This window comes from Drosophila takahashii, chromosome 3L (genome assembly GCF_030179915.1).
Source record: "Drosophila takahashii strain IR98-3 E-12201 chromosome 3L, DtakHiC1v2, whole genome shotgun sequence".
NCBI lineage: Eukaryota > Metazoa > Arthropoda > Insecta > Diptera > Drosophilidae > Drosophila > Drosophila takahashii.
The window spans coordinates 4,467,207-4,482,917 of NC_091680.1; the positions used below are offsets into that span (position 1 = coordinate 4,467,207).

Sequence of the window (15,711 nt, forward strand, 5' to 3'; positions counted from 1 at the left end):
CAAAATGCTAGAAAATTCGGTAGTTGACCAATAACTGCGTTGTCTATCGATAATGTATTATTACCAGGATATATGGTGAACGATTTGACTTCAACTTTGTTAAACGGGTATAGAGCATTTTTTGTTTGTAAAACATGGTGGTGTGCTAATAAAATGCTTGGATTAACTGTAATATGATTCATGAACAGTTGTGCCTCTAGTATTTTTAAATTTGATTCGGTACCATTTTCGATCAAATAAAATGCTGTCTTTTCGATATTGAAATTAATTCTCAGATCTACATTATTGACAAGTAATTTTGGTTGATTAAATATATCACCATGAATTTTTCCAAATAATTCAACCTTGTTACTATTTTGAAAAATATTTTTACGGGTTTCATTTGTTGCTGGATAAACATATTTCCCTGCGGCTATTCGCCCGAAATTTGGGTAATAACCTTGGGAGGCCAAGTGACTTTCAGATGCGTCACTACCATAGTTTAAAAGTGTTTGCAAATATGCTCTATAATGATAATTATTATCATTCTGTGATACTAATATGTTATTTAAATAAACTGAAGAACTTCGAAACAATGAATGTAAAATATTGTTTACTACACCAACTGCGTTTCCTTCAATGGAGTTGTTGTCATTTGTTCTAAGTTGTACTACTAAACGTAAATAAACACTTGATAAATCTCTGTAAGTTTCCCCATTTCCTAAGCACACGAATTCGATTGAGGAGGCTCCATCTAAAGAAGCGATTGGGTTGTATGAAACTTCTTCAGTTTTTAAAATTGAACTTTGCGTTGGATGTGGAGCAAATAAATCCAATTCACTCTTCATGCATTCGATATGGTTACTCATTTTGTATTAGAAAAAATATCACTTATTTTAAATTTTTTTGTAATCTTTTTTCTTTTTTGATTCGATTTGGTATTACTACGTTGTCGTTTCGATAATGAATGAGCTCGTTTTTTCCTTACCCTACGCTTTTTACTTCTTTTTCCATTTCCGCTTTGAAAGCGAGTTACTTTATCTATTGCTTTATTTGACAAATTCTGTAAAGCAATTTTACTCTGTTCCTGAATAATATTTCTTAATGGTTTTCTCCCCAATTCATTAACCACAGCTTTACCAGTCTGCGCAGCCTGATTTTTTATAGCATTCATACCAGAAAGGAAAAGTGGTTTTATGTAATTAAAAAGTCCGCTAAAAAAGTTTCCGATTCCACGTCCTTGTTGTACTATTTGCGGTGATACATACAATGTTCCAATGTTGCTTAAACCCCCACCACACTGATTCACATAATATTCCTGATAAGATTTCACCATGATGTCAGTTTGTGTTCTAAGTAAATATTATTTGGGGTTGTTTTATTTATAGAGGTGATCTTCTTCTAAAGTGAAGAGTAACGAAAATCGGAACAGATGATGTTTCAAATGGGACCTTATATCCATTTGAATCCGTAATAAGTATTGAGATTTCTTTTGGTGACCAAATATCTAAAGGATAATACTCAATATTTTTAAACTGAATATTTTTTTCCTTTCCGTTATAATGCATTACACGAAGACATCTAGGTCTTTTACTACCTACTGACCTTGGTTTTATTATATCTGTGTAAATAAAAATCAACCCATTTTCAGTTAATTTCGATTCAATAGATACATTTTTATATCTAAATGTTTCAGCATTTACAAGACTAACAAATTCTGTTTCTTCAACTACATTTGTTTCTTTATTTGGTGCATGTTTAATGTGATTATTCAAATATATGTCTGTTATACCTACATCCCAAGAATCATTCATGTCTTCTGGTATATTTACAATGTTTGTAAATGCACATTTTACATTATCAGGAAATACATTCATTGAATCATTACTAAGCAATGTGATAAACATCTCATTTAAATATACCATCTTAATTTATAAATTTAATGGTATTAATATGAAATCCAATTGATTTGGTTTTTCCCTATTTGTACAGTATTCCTGGGTCGAAGCGATCTAATAAGTTTTTCGCGTCCTGTTACATATGTTAGATCTTGAAATGGTAATTTTTCAGCTTTATATTTTTTTAACTTTACTCTTAATTTTCGTTGTTTATCATTAAGCTTCACTTTTGTTAGTGATTTTCTTTTAACATCGATCTTAGTATCTAAAAAAGAAGTTTCCCCAACCTTTCGTTTAATGTTAGGTATTTCAATTGGTTTAAAATCTTCATCTTCGCTTTCGGGAGGTAAATCTGGTAGGTCTGATAATTTTAAGCGTGATTCATCAAATTTGGGTTTTGAATCTGATGTGGTTGGTTTTATATCAACCCAATCTGATGATGAGGGTGATTCCGTTGATATGGATGGAGTAATTGTTAATTTTTCCTCATTTCGAGTACCCCACGATTTATTACGCTTTTTATTTTGATAGATACTCAATTCTTGTCGAATTTTTATCCATTTCTCAAAATCACTAATTTTGTTATTATTTAAAATTGGTAAAAATTTCATTGTTATTATTTCATTTCCTCGATCGTGTTTCAAAAATTTTTGAAAAGTGGTAGGATGCATTAAAATTACTTTACTTAAATTATGCTTATTTTTAATCATTTTTTAAAATTTTTCCAAATATTCCCGAAAGTAATGAAGTTATGAGAATCGGTAAAAACCCACCCTTTTGAATAAGGACTTTTCTCTTTGAGTTTATTGTGCTCTTTGAACATGAAAGATACCGCAATGCATTTTTATATTTTTTTAAGGCATTTAGATGGGATTTTGTCACCTTATGGTTTCCTTGTAATGTGTTTAGAACTATTTCCACTATTGTTTTTATCAGCTCACTATCACTATTGCTTATTATTGCCTTACGAAGCTTATTGTCGGCCTTTTTGAGCACATACAATAAATGTTTGTTCGCTTTCAATCGATTTAGGCTCTTTTTGTAAGTCATTTTCATTTGCGTAGCACACTGTGCATTCAGAATTAAAAATGTCTGTTCTAAACCTTAAAAGATCGTTAACTCCTTGGGTGAGATCAATAAGTAAATATCCATGTGGTTGCTCAGTTACTTCTTTATATATTCTGAATAACTCCGTCGGGTTTTCAGGATAAATTTGTCTTGCTAAACATTGAAATTGAAGCTTGTCACGAGGATTTTTAAAGACAACAATATATTTCGTGTTAAGTGAAATATCTCTGGTGTGTGAAGATTTATGAAATATATTTTGTGTTACCACTACTACTGATAGATTCCTATGGTGTGACCCCTTTGTAAACAGCTCACAAACATTTTTGTTAAATGCTCCCATCATCAAGTCATCCAATATTAAAAGAATTGGTTCGTTAGTTTCATTTTCAATAGATTCAGGAACTCCTTTATAGTACTCAACACTATTAAAACTAGGTTTTGCACTCTCTTCTCCATAACACCAAATAATTCGATCTATTGAAATATTTAAAAGGTCATTCTTTTTATTTATTAGATTTTCTAAAAATGTTGTTTTTCCAGATCCTGAAGGTCCACAAATTAACATTGTGAAAGGATGAATGAATTGTGTAAACATTTTTATATAAAATATTTAAATTTATTTAAATTTTTCGACTTTATAATGTAATCCCTATTTACAAAGGGTTTATATATATATATATATATTTTTTTACCGATCTCGTTTTTTAGCACAGTTTTTCTCGAAATGAGTATTAGATCCACAATAATTACAATAAATAAGCTGAGTATAACCCATTTTGCGGGGGTCTTTTCCAAACAAACTCCTAATGAATTCCATTATGAAACGTCCTCTTACTTGAACTATTTATTATTAACTAAGACTTAAACCAGTGTGTCAACACAACAATAGATTTCATAATTTGAGTTTTCTAAGTATACAAATAATTTAAACAAATTATTTAATGCACATCTAAGTGGTGGTTTATTTTTATGTATTAGACAATTAGTGAAAAAATTTGGTAGTTTTGTTAAACTTGTTCCAATATCTATATCAATAATAGTTGTCGATAAATATTTAGTCAAAAAATACTTTTTAATGTTACCGCGCACAATAATAGTTCTATATCTGTTCAGGGGTGTGAGTATTTCATCTAGTGCTGTATATGGAACATCTCCAGACGACCAATCCAATCCAGTTATACTATCTCGATTTAAAGTGTGTTGTTTAATTGTGTCATTATCCAATTCCTTTAAACTAAAGGGTGGTTTGAAATGAAAGAAGTTCGGTATAACTGTTCCAGCCTGCATGAATGCTAGCTCCTTAACAAATAGTTGTTTATTGGGTCCAAGTAAATATTGAAAGTCAACTATAACGGTGGAGTTTCGATCGACAGTGTTCATGATTGTTCGAGATTTTTTTCACAACTGGGTAGTCTTGTGCCCAAACTTTTACCTTTATATAGCGGTCCGATTGCAATATGAAGGTAGTTCTAATTAAGGGATCAACCGGTATGGACACGCGAGAAGATAAGAAAAATAGATATTCCCGAAAGATTCAAGATCATGAAGTCATTTTTGGTTTTGAATACTATGTGTTACATAATTTAAGACTAAAATGTGGGTTATCAACAACCCGAAAATTTTCACCAATGGTGTGGATGCAACAAAACAAAAAAAATTTTGTTGGATTTGAAAAGGATCAATGGATTCAACTTCTTACGTACAAGGAGTACATTCAATTAAGACTGGATCAGTACGATTTCTTGATGCCGGACACAATTATTGATCATCCATTAATGTCTACAATAAAATGTAATTTTAGATTTCGGAAATCTGATAAGCAATACGTAATGGTAATAAATCAGTATGGCAACAAAATTGAATTTGATAGTGAGTCCTGGAGATCCTTTATACGATTAGGTATATTTTTCACAACATTTTTATGTTGGAATTCTATATTAAAACAGCAAGTTATATACCTTTACTATAATCATATTATACCTAAGTGTGTATCTTTACAAAAATATGATATCCAACTAACTGATTTAGGTGGGTCTTACGATAAAAATGTGCATATAGATTTAACCCGATTGTGCTTTGAAATATCAAAAAAGATGCGTAAAGAAATAAAAAGCGATGTACTTGAATATAAGCAATCACTTATGTCTAAGCATTCATCACAAACTAATAAAAAATAATATTTATAAATACAAAATGAGCAAACAGGAAGTTGTTAATGAAATTCATAAACAGGTTCGAAAAAATTTCATCAGACGAAAATTTGTTCAAAAGGGGATAAATGATACATGGCAAATAGATTTAGTTGAAATGATCCCTTTTAGCAGAGAAAATTGTGGATATAAATATTTACTCACTGTTATTGATACATTTTCAAAATATGCATATGCCCAGCCTGTTAAATCAAAGTCCTCAACGGATGTAGTTGAAGCAATGCGAAATGTGCTTATAACTGCTAAAACTAAACCAAAAAGTATTCAGTCTGATCAAGGGAAAGAATTTTTTAATTCAAGATTTCGAGAATTAATGAAGAGTCACCATATAAATCATTATCATACCTATACACACTTAAAGGCATCTATATGCGAGCGTTTTAATCGAACATTAAAAAGTCGCATGTGGAAAATGTTTAGTATGATTGGTAAATATAAATGGATACATAAAATCAAAGACCTTGTGTACGAATATAATAATTCGTATCACAGAACCATTAAAATGAAACCGGTGGATGTATGCGCCCAAAATGAAGAATTTATTTTAAAATCAGTTTATAATTATCCAAAGATTTTTCCGAGACATAAATTCTCTATAGGGGATTACGTTAGAATAAGTAAATATAAGGGTGTATTTATGAAAGGTTATGAACCCAATTGGACAACTGAAGTTTTTAAAGTAATAAAAGTTAAGGCTACTAATCCGGTAACATATGAGTTGAAGGATTATAAAAGTGAACCCATCAGAGGATCATTTTATGATCAAGAACTTCAACTTGTCAAAGATCCAAATGCTTTCTTGGTAGAAAAAATAATTGCAAGACGAAAGAATAAAATCAAGGTTAAGTGGCTCGGTTTTGACGATAGTCACTCCTCGTGGATAGATAAAAAAAGTTTGCTGAAATAAAAAATTTAAAAAATAACACAAACACATAAAGAAATTTTATTTTATTATTTTATTCATTTAAATATAAACATTTACAATTATATACTAATAAACTTAAGAATGGTTTATTTCATTATGACTATGAGCTAACGTATTTATGTTATCAGGTATTTCTTTATGACCATGAGCTAATGTATTTATGCTATCAGATAATACAAATCTTTTATCATCCTTATAATTAAGGCTTATTTTGTTAACAATTTCCGTATAAAGATGATGTGCTCTACTTCTAATGGTTCGCTGCTCACCATAATAAGTCTTCTTTTGTTTAATACATTCAATATAATCAGAATGAGATAATTTATTTACAACAGACTTTTTCACACCCTTTATCTTTTTAATACTTTCATATTGACTTTGTTTACTATCCTTTCCCACTAGATATAAATCCTTTTCCACTAGAATTGAGTAGGCCTTGGCCTTTAAACCAGCAAAGGACGTCATAACTTGCCCTGCGTTCTCGTCTTTCATTAGACCCAGTTCTTTATTATTAGCAGGTATAATATTATATTTATTATTAGGTTTAAAGTTGGATGTGTCAAAACGGTCTGGGTTTTCTTTAATTAACGAGTAAAAGTCTTCTTTAGACGATAGTATAAATGAATCCGTATCCATATAAATTATTTTTAACGAAGGACACTTTACAGCAAGAAAATTATAGAAATAATCATACATCAACCATTTTGATAACTCTAATACACTAGATCCAATATATATAGGTTTATCATAACGAATAATAGTCTGTGTAGATTCAATTGCAGCTAAGTTGGGTCCAAATAGTTCTACGCTATGGAAATTGTGGCTAGCTATACGTTGTCTAAACCCTGGTGAATTTTGTCTTGAATGATAATGGGATATAAGAACTATGTCCCGGCGTTTTGCTACGTTCTCCATTGTTTTCCCGTAAACAGCGTTATTCATTAATTTAAAAAAATTTTTTTCGAATTCGTTTTTTGCTAATTTTCGGTGTTTTGTATTAAGGTCAATGTACGGCTTTAACCACCTAGATTCCGTGAATGAAAGTATCCTATGAATTTTTTTTACTTTAAGCCCGTGCTGAATACATAATTGCAGATATTTTAAATGGATTATATAATTTTCCTTATTTGTTAAATCTGCTATTAGCTTAGGTGTTTTTGAACCTAAAGGTATTTTACTTTCAGGACAGAAGGGTAAAGAATTATGAGCGTTATGCAGCTCAACTGGATATTCCAGGTCTACTTCTAACATATACCCTGTATCGGTATTTTCTGGGATATTTAATAGGTTAAACTGCTCAATTTCCTGATCATTTAAAAATTTAAAATTTGATAGTGGAAGGGGTTGACTCATTGCCCATCCGTATAGATTGTTAGCATCAATGTATGCTAAGAAATTAGAAGGTTTTTTATTATCAAAATCTCTCATATATTTATTATTTGCATTAGAAATTCGTTGGGTGCATTGAGTCAAACCCCCTCGTATAGATCTTTTTATAAAATTGTACATGTTGGGATCACTTATTAATGTTAGTTTTACTCGAGTAAATTTCAACATTGCATCCCATGAAATTGATGGGGCTGTTACATAATTTACGGGATCTAGCTTATATATCTGTAAACATATCTTTCTAAAGTTTTCGAAAACATCTGCTAAAATCATTACGTCGGATTCTAAGTATAACTTTAAATAATCTTTTATATTTCTACACTTAAATGTTGACCAGACCTTCTGGGCAAACTCGTAATCCTCTATAGAACATTCCTCATCAGTGAGAGAATTAAAAAAATATTGAATTGGTGGAAGCGCTGTTTCATTAAATTTATCAAAACTATCTAGGAAGTCATACGGAAATACTCCCTTTCGCCTCATTTGGTCAAATTTTTCCCCCTGAAATTTTTTATTTAATAGCTTAAAACTTGAATTGTCCATATAGCTAGCCAGTTTTTCCAAGCTTGAATTTAAAAATCGATTTGAATCAATGAATTGAATTTTATATTGCATGCTGTTGTTTATTCTAATCGTTTGCGTTAATGAAATATAAAGCTCCTTATTACAGGGTATTGGCTTTAAATTGTCCCCTAATTCTCTTATAAATAAATGAATATCATATCGTGAAAGGTTATGAAAAACTACCGGGAAAAATGCATGGTTCAGCTTATAATAGGATTGACATTTTTTATGAATTGGCCCCATGTAGCAACCCGTAAATTGATTAAAGTATTTACCGGCTAAATCTAGTATTGGGAGTTCACAGGCGCAGCAAGTTTCATTCTCCTGGGCGTACTCCTCCCATGCTTCCAACTCCCGGGCTGTCTCTGGATGGTGACCCCAGTAACGATTATAAAGCCTCAAAGTTGTGTCTTTAAGGGCTTTACAAAATTGTTGAATACAGTCTGGACCTTTAAGAAGAAAATATATATAAATAAATATATAATATATAACTTTATAACTGTTTATAATTACCGTCGTAGGTCCATTGGCTATTTAAAGATGGGTTGTACTTATGTACCTCGTAAAATGATACCGCGCAGGCAATGTGTTCCTTTTCTTTTGTAGTTGATGAGACTGTTGCCGTGTTTTTAACAGTTTGGTAACTCCTCAACACAGCTTCAATGTCCGCATATATTACAACAGGTGGTGATAGTTTTTTATAAAAATTTGTAAATTCCGTAGTTTCGTTGGGCTTAGGATATTCAGAGGCAACTTTTCCGCACTCCTTTGTGGCATGTGTAGTATTTGTACTTGTTATGAATTGTAAACAATCCTCACAAAAATGTGCAGCAGATCTCGACTTTGTATACTGCGAGTAGCATAACTTTTTCATACTTGTTATATAGGCATAATGCCTGTTTTTTCCATCTTCAATGTTCAACAAGTTAATATGATTTGGTCTTGATCTATTTGCACTTCTTACAATAGGACCAATAATCAGATTCCTGTTATAATCAATTCCGTAAACATTGATGCTGTAGGTTTGATTTTGTTTCTCAAACTTCTTTATACCATTTGTTGTTATCGGAAACTCTATTCCGGTAAAGTTTAATTCCACTCCTTTGTAGCAAATTACATCTTGTGAAATTGCAAATCCACTATATTTTTTTGGATATTGCAAATTCTCTCTAGCAGCACTGCGCTGTCTGTCTGTTATAAAAATTGTCGTCAGGTGATTTTTATAAGCAATCGAGGCGAGCAAACACCACTTAAAGCAGTAGTTATCAAAATTGTTGACATTAATCAGTGCGTTTTTTGCCTTAATTGGAGGTGGAGCGGGAATAAATCCTTTAACAGGGACGTGCTCTAATTTTATTACTAAAATCTCAAAATATTTAAAAGCCTTTATGGCCCATCCTGAGTCTCTCTCCTGAAACTCACTGCATGCATTTGATAAATAGTCCATAGCACTATCAATGAGTGGGACTAAATCAAATCCATCATAAACTGATATGTAAGCAGTTGAAAAATGCTTTAGTGTTTCAACACAACTACCTTCATCTGTGAATTTTACATACATTCCATAAACTTTTATACTAAATTTAATAGAAATGTATTCTTCACTCCAACTAGTCAGGATTTTTAAAATATTAGCTTGACATTTATTATAGAAGTCTTTAATATCAATGCATTCCGTTCCCGGAGCCTGCACTCGATATGACTTTATTGGAAATTCACTTTTCGAAGCCATCTCAATTATTTCGAGATTTTTATACCTCACTACTGCACTCTTATGCTTCTCCGATGTTATATGTTTAAGATATCCCGATTCAGGGTAAACATCACCACACAACTCACATAGCTTTTTTTCCTGTGTCTTAATCCTTTTTTCCATGCTTTTTTTTGTGGAGTCCATTGCATTCCTTTTCCTTTTACCAGCGGCTTTTGACGTAGAAGGTTGTTCATCCACATGATTCTGCTCATTCATCAATAGGTTGTATGCATTATTCGCCCAAGCAGACTTTTTATATTGCTCATCAAATTCTTTTATATAACTCATATGATCCTCAGATGTAGTAGCATGCTTAAGATATTCCGTTTCAGGGTAAACCTCTTTACACAACTCACAGACCATTTTTTTCTGGGGCTTAATCCCTTTTTCCTGGTTTTTAGTGGTAGAGTCCATTGCATTCCTTTTAGCAGCGGCTCTTGACGTAGAAGGCTGCTCATCCACATGATTCTGCACATTCATCAATAGTTCGAATGCATTATTCGGCCCATTACACTTTTTATAATGTTCGTCAAATTTGGAACTTTCCAAACTTTTTTGACATAAGTCACAAATAATTTTTATATTACGCACTTTTTCATGAGGGTTTTTCGAACACCCCTCATAATGGGACTCGAACACCGACACGTTAATATGCTCGTTGCAAATATCGCACTGCACAGACGCCATTATAAAAATTGTCAAATAAATCAAATTAGATTGAATAAAAAAATTGGAGTTAGAAAACCGACGATGTTTCTGTATTCCTTTGCATTAAAGAACTAATTTTAAATATTAAGCAGTCGAATGTTCAAACCATGTTTTTCCTAAGTTCACGTTGATTGGTTCATGATGGGTTTGTGTGTGTGTGTGTGTGTGTGTGTGTGTGTGCATGTGTAAGGGTGGGAAAGATCTGTGATGGCGACTCAACAGGGGTGTGTATGTCCAGGTGTTCTTGTTTACTTGGGTGGGTTCAAAAGATTTGTAAAGATTTCATATTATCGCTAACAGGTTTGACAACCTGTACTCTCAGGTTATTTTGTCCAATACAACAATAGCTGCAAGTAGCTATGGGTTCTAAAGAAATATCCGATATTGGTTGGTTGGGGGAGGATCTTATAAAGATTGTAACAGGTTCAAGCCTATACTCTCAGGTTATTCTGGCCAATACAACTTTAGCTGAAAGTAGCTATATTAAAGGCTATTTCACATTTCTTTCATGGTTTAAAAAGGAAATCACACACACCAGGGGTTTTCTCAAAAGTAAACTGAATACATTCACTTTCTATACCACATTTCTGGTAACAGAACACACATAAAACAGGTCTTTGAGTAGGCAAAAGGTTTCAATTGTTACCTGCATTGTCACCAAAAAACAACCTCACATCTAGCCAACAATAAAAAAATCCTTGAACCCTTGAATCCTTGAATACTCATATTATAGCGTTAAAAAGGTTTCAATCCTTCAGAGAGAGAGGGTGACACCCTCTGGATTGGATTTTCTGTAAAATAAGTATAAAACATAGACTGTGAAATTAATAATTTAGTGGTAACCATTCTAACTTAAAATATAATATTTAGTTGTAATCAAAAATATTCAGGGTAACCTGGACTTGATAGAGTGTTAGGATCAAATGATATTTAAATGATAAGGAAAATTCTTTACAATTATTTTATTCGTTTTAGTACAATCCGTGCACAATGGGTTGATAGGAAGAACTTTACATCACGCGATTTTGAAAATTTTTTGCATATTTTTCCGCAGAAGGGGGGGGAGATTGAGAGATAGACATGCAGTAGATTTTTAAGGACACTGCTTTTAAAACTAATTTCATACAAATCGTACATTTCCCCTAGACTCGAACCGGGTTTGGAACTCGACTAAATCCAGGTGGCGCACATTTCCCCTAGACTCGAACCGGGTTTGGAACTCGACTAAATCCAGGTGGCGCACATATTCCCTAGACGCGAACCGGGTTCGAAACTTGGCTAAAGGTTTGAAACCCGGCTAACACCAGGTGGCGCTAGTGGGATGGTAAAGCGCCCGTATGTCTATCTCTCAATCTCCCCCCCCTTCTGCGGAAAAATATGCAAAAAATTTTCAAAATCGCGTGATGTAAAGTTCTTCCTATCAACCCATTGTGCACGGATTGTACTAAAACGAATAAAATAATTGTAAAGAATTTTCCTTATCATTTAAATATCATTTGATCCTAACACTCTATCAAGTCCAGGTTACCCTGAATATTTTTGATTACAACTAAATATTATATTTTAAGTTAGAATGGTTACCACTAAATTATTAATTTCACAGTCTATGTTTTATACTTATTTTACAGAAAATCCAATCCAGAGGGTGTCACCCTCTCTCTCTGAAGGATTGAAACCTTTTTAACGCTATAATATGAGTATTCAAGGATTCAAGGGTTCAAGGATTTTTTTATTGTTGGCTAGATGTGAGGTTGTTTTTTGGTGACAATGCAGGTAACAATTGAAACCTTTTGCCTACTCAAAGACCTGTTTTATGTGTGTTCTGTTACCAGAAATGTGGTATAGAAAGTGAATGTATTCAGTTTACTTTTGAGAAAACCCCTGGTGTGTGTGATTTCCTTTTTAAACCATGAAAGAAATGTGAAATAGCCTTTAATATAGCTACTGATGTCCTGTCGTAGGTGTAGACATATAGACGGAACTTTTCAAAAATGTCTTCCGTAATATCGGTTAGGGTCACTTCGCCTGTTTTTGACTCAGAAAAACCCGACTGAAAGGTGCGCTTAAAGAACTCCGAAGCCGCACCCAGTATAAACTGAAAGAGATTAATATTTGTAATACATACATATGTTAGTATAAGTAAAACAACGATCAACTTGTGTTGTAATATACATATGTAAATGACCATGGATCGTTAGTTTTGAGTGGATTCGGTGGCTGGTACTATTTTATTTTCAAAAATGGCCATTCGAGAAATCAAGCAAATAACAAGCTGCATCATATATCCATTAATAATTGTTCAACTATGTACAATTTTTTATTTCTGAACTATAAATATTTAGCAAATTTTTTAAAAATATTCTCTGTAGCTTCAATATTAATGTTTTTGCTTGAATGACAGAGAGCACTGCTGTAATCACTGTTCCTATGAAATTTTTACCTTACATCTTTTTTCATGAGCTGTACAGCATATAAATCAACGAATGATGAATCATTCATTTTTAATGTGTACTCAAAAAAGGTGTGCTAATTTCAGTTTGCCTGGGACTGTACACTACACACTAACTAGACTGTACAGTAAATTTTGAGTACAGTATAGTACTGTACAGTATGTATAACTCAACTTAAATACATTCATGCAGGAGTCTGAATGTGGCAAGGAAACCTGCGCTTCCCTGCAATTACAACGCAGTCGGCAAAGTCGCCCTCATCCATAAATTCCTTAAAAGTACTTGGCAGCCTATAAAAATAGTATTACACATAAATAATGTTGTATTTGTTGTTGCTTTTTTACTTACAAAAAGTCCTTAGTTGCTCGATTAGTTGAGAACATCTTTGATGACGTACGTACGCGCAATTGTTATCTAGGATCAACAGGCTGATTCATAGAGATGAAGAAACATCTATGAAAACATCGATGCATCTATTTTGAAAATTATTTTGAAACATCGATGTTTTTTTTGGCGACAATCGATGTTTTTGTCACATTGCCAATTTTGAAGAAATGTCGAAAAATGTAATGTGTTTTAATTTATGTTTACTGTATTGACATATTTTTAGATATTCAACTGGTGGCGTGGGAGGGAAGCGGAGATGGATTAAGCTATTCATAATATTATCATGAAATTCAATAATGTATTCAACATTTTGAAATATGGCGGTAATTGAAAACTTTGGTCTCACTACAAACAAATAAATGATGGAATACCCCCAATATTACCATTTTGTATGGAGCGATAGTATCGATGGACGAATATTATTTGTATTTCTCAGAGCGGTCATACTATTCGGTGGAAAATAATTATTTATTAAAAATTCGTCCACCGCGCTGTTTCGTCGTCTCCGAGTGCGGCAAAAAGCAACCAAGAAGGCAGCAAATCGGTAAATTGCGGCGATGCAATATATATAGTTATTCGGGAATTCTCGCGACAGTGCACGTGCAACCGTGAATCGCCTTGTCCCTTTTCCCCTCCCCTCCGCCCCCTTCGTCCATTGTGACTGTGCACAATTAACTTGCACACATATGTATTCGTATATACCCCGGTTTGTGTGTATGCGTGCCACCCCCAAAAGAGGCGAAAAGTGGGGGAAAGCAAAGGAATTTTTGCGAAATCCACGATAACTTCATATATTTAAGTACTTTACTTTGCCAACTTTTCACTCGGCACTTTGCTCTCGTAGCAACAAAAACAACTGCGAAAATCGGAAGTTGTTTTCTTTTTCTCTCCACTTTTATCGCAAAACAACAGCAACACTGTTCCTGCCCCGCCCTCCCCGCCCCCTTTTGTTCTGCAGTAAATACAGTGAATATCGACTAAGGGGAACAGAATGAAGTTAATTTTAAAAACTACGAAATGGATTTTAATTTTTTTCCCAAAATAAAGTAGCATACCAATTTTATAGAAAATGTGTTGTCACCTATTATAAAAAAGATTTTTTATATTTTTAATTTTTCTAATTATAAAGTTGAGTTTATGAGTTTGCTTTTTAACTCCCATTAAAAAACAAAATAAAGGAATACACTTTCATTATAATTAAAAAAAAGTAAAATTTTAATTAAAACAAATATGTCAATTTTGTTAATATTGTTAAAATATTGTTGGTGGTACTATACATAAGGCGATATTTATTTTTGATTTCTGTTTAATTAATTTCCAAAACCAATAATTTTCGATTTTAGCCACTTCAATAGGAGTCGCGTTTCTGCTAAGGAACAACAACCCCTTATATACTGATTTCCAGTCTCAAAGCTTCGGTAAGTTATACTAGTTAGTTAATATTAACCCTCTTTTAGATAAAAACTTAACGAAAAGGTTATTTTTGACAGCTTATTTAATTAGATATTTAAATGTTTAAAATGAAATCCTTAACCCTAGGTAGCACATATTCTCGACAAACCTGTACGAGCTTGTCTGTAACCCAAACCATTATTATCGTTGTTATTGCCGCACGTGGGTCACCGAACTGGGCGGGTGGGCGTGGTCAGGTAGTCGTCCCCTTGTAATATCTGCATTTCGACAATCGATCTTAATCTGCGCTTCCTTTTGAGGGCCTTCGCCTAGGACTTGTTATACTTGATTTATAGCCATCTTCCCGTGGTTTCCCATCCTCGAAAACCGGTTGTTTTGGCTTAATCATCGGTTCTCGCTGGATATTTTATCTGAAATTCTTTCTGACTCACAGCCTGTTGTTTAAGTTACTTCCCTGGCAATCCCCCATTCTTTCGGGAAAAACATTTTGTTTATTTTAAAAGCAAATAACATACAAATATCGATTTGCTGATTTCTTATATTTTGTTTATTTATTTTATTTATATTACTATCAATAAAGGCCAAGGAAACGAGTGCTAATATTTCCAAATTTAATGCTTGCCAAATTATTCCTTATATAGATTTTATCATCTCAGTTTTTGAGATGTGACGTACATTTAAGTAAGCAATCAAAATATATTTTAAAATAAATTTATTACCAAATCAACCTACAACATTTTTTTTTGGTAATTTTCATAATGTATTTGAAATTTTGAGTGAGATTTTATGGGCATGCGATTTTCATTGTTGCATAAAAGCCGTGTATTCCGGACCTAATTAAATCACATTAAATGTCTGCTCGCTGTGGCTGAAATAATTCGATTTAAAGGTCAGGTCCCAGGCTCAAGCACTCACCACCCAAGTGACTTTCCAACTCTTTTTGTTCTCGTTTCCCAGTTCATCAGCG

The 15,711-nt window shown here is 32.8% G+C and overlaps 1 protein-coding gene across 1 annotated transcript in view; it reads left to right on the plus strand.

Moving 5' to 3' along the window:
* LOC108059889 (drosomycin) overlaps positions 1-15,711 on the plus strand; it is a 54,437-nt gene that overhangs the window by 22,608 nt on the left and 16,118 nt on the right. The window lies entirely within an intron of this gene.